We start from the raw sequence: 6,789 nt of genomic DNA, 5'->3' as shown, positions 1-6,789 counted from the left end.
TGTCCAGGTGCCATCTTCTCTAGCTAAGCCAACAATGGCTGGTCTCAACTGTTCTTCCTTCTCCCACTTTCACTTCCCTACGATCTCTCCAACCACAGCAACCTGGTGATTTTTTTTTATTATTATTATTGTACTTTAGATGAAGGTTTAATGAACCAATAGTTTCTCATTAAACAGTACACATATTGTTTTATGACATTGGTTAACAACCCCATGACATGTCAACACTGTCCCTTCTCAATCTTGGGTTCCCTATCACCAGCTTTCCCGTGCCCTCCTGCCTTCTCGTCCTTGCCCCTGGCCCGGTGTACCCCTTTAGTCTCATTATGGGGCTGTCTAATCTTTGGCTGAGTGGCGAACCATAGGAGTGACTTCATTACTGAGCTAAAAGGGTGTCGGGGTGCCATACTCTCGGGGTTTCTCCAGTCTCTTTCAGGCCAGTAAGTCTGGTCTTTTTTTGTGTTAGAATTTTGTTCTCCATTTTTCTCCAGCTCTGTCCGAGGCACTCTGTTGTGATCCGGAAACCTGACGATTTTTTGAAGGATAAAGTCAGGCCGGAAGCACCAGTGATTCCGTGGTGGAATCCTTGCCTTCCACACCAGAGACCCAACTTGGATTTCCGGCTGATGAACCTCATCTGCACCCACTGCCTGTCTGTCAGTGGAGGCTGATGTGTTGGTAGGATGCTGGACAGGTTTCAGTGGAGCTTCCAGACTGAGACGAACTAGTACTGTCTAGGGGACTGGGTGGAGCAACGGTTCGCACTCAACCACTGATCAAAACGTTGGCGGTTCAAAAGGCCTGTTGCGGTGTAACACACGGAGCCCTGGTGGCACAGTGGTTAAGAACTCTACTGTTAACCCAAAGGTCAGCAGTTCAAATCTACCAGGCGCTCCTTGGAAACCCTATGGGGCAGTTCTACTCTGTCCTACAGGGTCACCATGAGTTGGAGTCAACTCAACTGCAATGGCTTTGATTTTTGATTAGATTCCACCCAGAGGTTCCTCGGAAGAAAGGCCTGGTGATGTACATCCCAAAAACAAGGCATTGAAAACCGTACGGAGCACGGTTCTACTCTGACACACATAGGGGCACCATGAGTTGGGGTCAACTCAATGGCAACTGGTTTACTGGTTGATCTGAAGTTCTCTCCTCCCAACCCCAGGGATCTCCCAACTTAGGATGCCAATCTTGCATCCCAGCCATGACTAACTTCTCCTTTCTGGTCAAAGCAAAGAGAAAACTCTGGCACTTCCAGTCCCCTTGAATGCCCCCTGCCATGTAGCTCCGGATGTTGCAGAGAAAGGTTCACGCGTTCTCAAAATAAGTAGTAGCACTGTAGCTTTGTTTATTCCCATTGAGTCAGTCCCTGACACTCTCCGTGTAACGGAATGAAACACTGCCCGGTCCTGTGCCATCCCATGATTGAACCGTCGTGATCCACAAGAAATTCAGTGGCTGATTTTCAGAAGTCAGTCGCCAGACCTTTCTTCCTAGTCCCTCTTCGTCTGGAAGCTCCGTGGAAACCTGTTCCGCATCACAGCAACTCACAAGTCTCCACGGGCAGACGGGTGGTGGCTGCACATGAGGTTCACTGGCCGGGAATTGAACTCAGGTCTCCCACGTGGGAGGCGAGAATTCTACCACTGAACCACCACTGCCCCACCTGTGGGAGGAGAAACCCTGTGAGACCTTTGTCACCAGTATGGAGAGACTTGGGATGTCAATTACTCAGTTATGATGTGGGGCAACTATTTCCTAGGTGCTCCTACAGGTCCCCTCTGTCCACGAGGAAACAGAACAGCATGCTTTGCCCCAAAAAAGACCCTTTAAATTAAGGATTTGTGAGCTCGTCATCACGGTGATGAACCTGGAGAACCTGGACCAGAACCAGGCACCACCTCTAGGCGACCCTGGGGGCTGGATAACCAGTCCCATGTCACCGAGCAGAGAGAAAGGTCCCAGAGCAAGGGCACAGGATGGGTCATCTGGGATGGAGCCCAGAATGTTCTAGAACATGGGGAGAAGAACCAACAGACAGGTCATGCCGATGGATAAAGCACTCGGCTGCTAAATGAAAGGTTGGAAGTTTGAGTCCACTCAAAGATGATGTGGAAGAAAGGCCTGGTGGTCTACTTTTGGAAAATCAGCCATTGGGAACCCTATGGAGAACATTTCTACTCTGACACACATGGGGTCACCATGAGTCAGGGTCAATTCAATGGCAACTGGTAGATAGATAGATAGATAGACAGATGGGTAGGTGGGTAGGTGGGTTAGGTGGGTTAGGTGGGTAGATGGATGGACAGACAGGTAGATAGACTCATAGATAGATATACATATAGATGGTTAACATGCTCAGCTGCTAAACAAAAGCTTGGAGGTTCCAGTCCACCCAAAGATGACGCAGAAGAAAGGTCTGGTGGTCTACTTCTGGAAAATCAGCCCTATGGAGAACACTTCTACTCTGACACACATGGGGTCACCATGAATCAGGGTTAATTCAATGGCAACTGGTTGATAGATAGATACATAGAATATATATAAAATACAGACTGTTATATGTGGAGCCCTGGTGGTGCAGTGGTTAAGAGCTCAGTTGTTAACCAAAAGTTCAGCAGTTCAAATCCACCAGCGGCTCCTTGGAAACCCAATGGAGCAGTTCCACTCTGCCCTATAGGGTGGCTATGAGTCAGAATTGGCTTGACGGCAACAGGTTTGGTTTGGGTGTTTTTTTTTAATATGCGGTGCAAACAGTTAACGTGCTCGGCTGTTCACCAAAAGGTTGGAGGTTTGAGTCTACTTGGCAGAGCCTAGGAAGAAAGGCCTGGCAATCTACTTCCAAAAAAAATCAGCCACTGAAAATTCTATGGAGCTCAGTTCTACTCTGACACACATGGGGTTGCCATGAGTGGGGTTGACTCAATGACAACCAGTTTTGGTTTAGAGAGAGAGTATGTGGGAGAGGGAGCAGAGATACCCCACTGCCAAAAGGGGAAGTTGAGGATGTTGACAGAAGATAACAGGCAGCTCGAGGGTGCAAACGCTTCCTGTGAGCCAAGATGATAACACCAGCCGGGCCACACATGGACAAGGAGGAGGCACTTGATAAAATGTTCAGTGCTTCTGTAAATGCTGATCCAGGGGAGGATGCTCTCCGAAAAAAGAAGAGGTTCTCAGTAAGACGATTTCCGTTGCTCAACCCGCAGCAGCCAGCCGGACAGCGCCCTGGAGCAACACCAGTCCATCGCCATAAAGAGCTGCAGAACTAGCCTCCGCGTAAGTCGACTTCATCCCCACTTTTAGGGATTGTTGTTAGCTGTCATCAAGTTGCACCCCAGACTAATGGCGACCTCAAGCACAATGGAAGGAAACGCTGCCCAGCCCTTCACCATCCCCATGATCGGTTGTGGATTGAACTGTTGTGCTCCACAGGGTTTTCATGGGCTGATTGTCTGAAGCAGATCGCCAGACCTTTCTTCCTAGTCTGTCTTAGTCTGGAAGCTCCGCTGAAACCTGTTCAGCATCACAGCCACACTCAAGCCTCCACTGACAGACGGGTGGTGGCTGCACATGAGGTGCATTGCACATGAGGTGCATTGGCAGGGAATCGAACCCAGATCTCCCACCTTGAATTTAGAAAATCAGATCATCACCTCAGAAATCTGGTGAAAATGTAGATTTGGTTTTAGCAGGTCCAGGTGGGGCCAAGATTCTGCATTTCCAACAGGCTCCCAGGTGATGCTGATGCTGCTGGTCCACGGACCCCACTTTGAGTTGAGAGTTCTTTGCCACTTCAGAGTTTTAGGGACTTTACTGCACCTCCTTTTACGTCGTTGAGCATCTTCTGACACGCATGGGGTCGCCATGAGTTGGGCTCATCTCAACGGCAACTGTTTTTGTTGTTTTGCCAATGTATCTATGGGGCATAGTGGTTAACATGAGGTGCATTGGCCGGGAATGGAACCCGGGTCTCCCGCGTGGGATTCGAGAGTTCTTCCGCTGTGGCGCCATTCCATCATGGCCGTAACAAAGTAACGGAGGAAAAAGCCGTGGCAGCTTTGTCTGTTGCAGGGGGAAGGGAGAGGAAGAGGGTGGGCCTTTAATGGAAAAACTGCAATAGGGTCAGGGAAAAGAACAAAGGGCTTGGTGGGATCTCTGTCTCATGGGTTTGTAGACTGAGAAGCCAAGGTGGTGGGCACGAGGGTTGTTGAGTTGGGCTGATGTGCGTGGGGGGCTGTCTCACCTTGCCCACTCAGCTCTGTGTTCGGAATATTCTTAAACTATCAAAGTCACCGAGAGTCAGTCTGTCCTGTCTGCTCAGGCAAATGGTTTCAAAATATGAGTCCAGAGCCCTCAGGTGGGAAAAAAAAGCAGATGGTCAAACCAGAAGGGGCAGTGAACTTTCCCAGGCATCCACCTTCTGCCCAGCTGTTGCCATTTTCACCTGCCCAGGTGTATCCACCTTCTGCCAGGTGTTGCTATTTTGCGCCTGCTCGGGTGTATCCACCTTCTGCCAGGTGTTGCCATTTTCACCTGCCCAGGTGTATCCACCTTCAGCCCAGGTGTTGCTAGTTTGCACCTGCTTCGGGTGTATCCGTCTTCTGCTCAGATGGATCCACCTTCTGCCCAGGTGTTACCTTTTGCACCTGCCCAGGCGCTTCCTGTCCCTCCCCAGGGGGTTCAAGATAGTGCAGAGCGGCCATTCTCAGATGCCCCTCTGGGGTCTTGTTAAAAATGCAGATTGTAGTCCTGCAGGTCTGGGGTCAGAAGACATGCTGATTTCCCACCAGCTCCCAGGTGACGGCCCAGTGAGGTGGCCCAGGAGACGGAACATGGCTTGAGTGGGGCAGGAGCAAGCAAGACAGAAAGACCTCCTGAGGAAACAGTCCCAGGACAGGTGGTAGGCAGAGGCTGGGATGGGGCAGAACTGGACCTTCCTCCACTGTCCTGAGCAGAGCCCAGCCATGTCTGCAGCCAGCAGGGTTGGGCAAGTCCTCAAGAAAGCACCTGCATTCCAATTGACAGCTCAGGTGATTGCACCTGTGACCTGGAAGAGTTTAGCAGGAGGGCAAAGGTGAGAACTAGGTCAAAGGCAAGAGGGCATGGGTTCAGTGGTAGAATTCTCACCTTCCATGCAGGAGATCCACCCAGCACATCACAGAAGAAAAGACCTGATGATCTGCTTCCAAAAAGATTAAAGCCTAGAAAAACCGATGAAGCAGTTCTACTCTGTCACATGAGGTCACTGAGTCAGAATCGACTCGATGGCACCCAACAACAACAACATATTATATGTTACATGCTCTATCTTCCACCCTGCATCTTGTCTCTATCCTCCGCCTTGTGTCCACCCTCCGTCCAGTCCCCACTGTCTTTCTTACATCCACCCTCAGTCTTGTAGCTACCCTCCGTCCTCCGTCTTGTCTCCACTCTCCATCCTCCTTTTGTCTCTATCATCCACCCTGTATTTGACATCTATCCTGTATCCTTCCTCCATTTTCTATTCACCCTCCATTCACCATCTTGTATCCATTCTCCATCTTGTATCCACTCACCATCTTGTATCCGCCCACCGTCTTCTCTCCACACTCCATTTTGTATCCACCCCCAATCTTTAATCCATCCTCCATCTTGTCTCCATCCTCCATTTTGTGTCCACCCTCCATTCTGTCTCCACACTCCATCTTGTGTCCACCCTCCATCCTGTCCCCACCCTCCATCTTGTCTCCACTCAGCATCCTGTCTCCACCCACCATCTTGTCTCCATCCTCCATCTTGTCTCCATCCTCCATCCTGTCTCCATCCTCCATCTTGTCTCCATCCTCCATCTTGTCTCCACCCACCATCTTGTCTCCATCCTCCGTCTTGTATCTACCCACCATCTTATCTCCACCCTCCATCTTGTCTCCACCCTCCGTCTTATCTCCATCCCCCATCTTGTCTCCACCCCCCATCTTGTCTCCATCCTCCATCTTGTATCCTCCCACCATCTTGTCTCCATCCTCCATCCTGTCTCCACCCTCCATCTTGTCTCCACCCTCCATCTTGTCTTCATATGCCATCTCACTGGGATGGAGAGATTCTATCCCACTACAAAACTATGGGAGTTCCTGGGCGGTGCAAACTGTTAATGTGCTCAGCTGCTAACCAAAAGTTTAGAAGTTCGAGTCCACCCAGAGGTGCCTTCGAAGAAAAGCCTGGCGATCTACTTCTAAAAGATCAGCCACTGAAAACCCTGTGGAGCACAGTTCTACTCTGATGCACATGGGGTTGCCATGAGTCGGAGATGGCTCGACCGTTTTTGTTTGGTTTTGTTTTTATGTTTGTACTCAATTTGTTTGGGATTTAAGAAAAGCAGTCTTTGCACAAGAGGGCAATGGTGGCTCAGTGGTAGATTTCCTGCCTTCCACGCCTGAGACCCAGGTTCAATTCCCAGCCAATGCACCTCATGCACAGCCACCACCCGTCTGTCCATGGAAGCTTCTGTGTTACTGTGATGCTGAACAGGTTTCAATGAAGCTTCCAGACTAAGATGGACTAGGAAGAAAGGCCTGGAAATCTACCTCCAAAAATCAGCCAGTGAAAACCCTATGGATCTCAATGGTCTGATCCACAACCAATAATGGGGATGGTGCAGGACTGGGCAACATTTTGTTCCATTGTGCATGGGGTCACAGTGAGTCGGGTGACTCTATGGCAGCGAACAACAACAACAAGACAAGAGTCCTTATGGAGCAGTGGCGATTCAGTGGTGGTCTTGGTTATCCAGCACTGCTGTAACAGAAA

The 6,789-nt window shown here is 49.9% G+C and overlaps 1 protein-coding gene across 2 annotated transcripts in view; it reads left to right on the top strand.

Moving 5' to 3' along the window:
- The first annotated feature begins 3,052 nt into the window (after positions 1–3,052).
- Positions 3,053–6,789, top strand: part of LOC111822152 (granulocyte-macrophage colony-stimulating factor receptor subunit alpha-like) — a 28,799-nt gene continuing 25,062 nt past the window's right edge. For both annotated transcript variants that reach the window (XM_023739473.1, XM_023739472.1), the window contains exon 1: positions 3,053–3,279. The gene's annotated coding sequence lies outside the window, so the exon portion shown is untranslated. The remainder of the gene's footprint in view (positions 3,280–6,789) is intronic.

Source organism: Trichechus manatus, unplaced genomic scaffold (assembly GCF_000243295.1).
Source record: "Trichechus manatus latirostris isolate Lorelei unplaced genomic scaffold, TriManLat1.0 scaffold00134, whole genome shotgun sequence".
In the NCBI taxonomy this organism is placed as follows: Eukaryota; Metazoa; Chordata; class Mammalia; order Sirenia; family Trichechidae; genus Trichechus; species Trichechus manatus.
The sequence above is the reverse complement of the archived record's forward strand: the minus strand, read 5'-3'. Positions and strand labels throughout refer to the sequence as shown.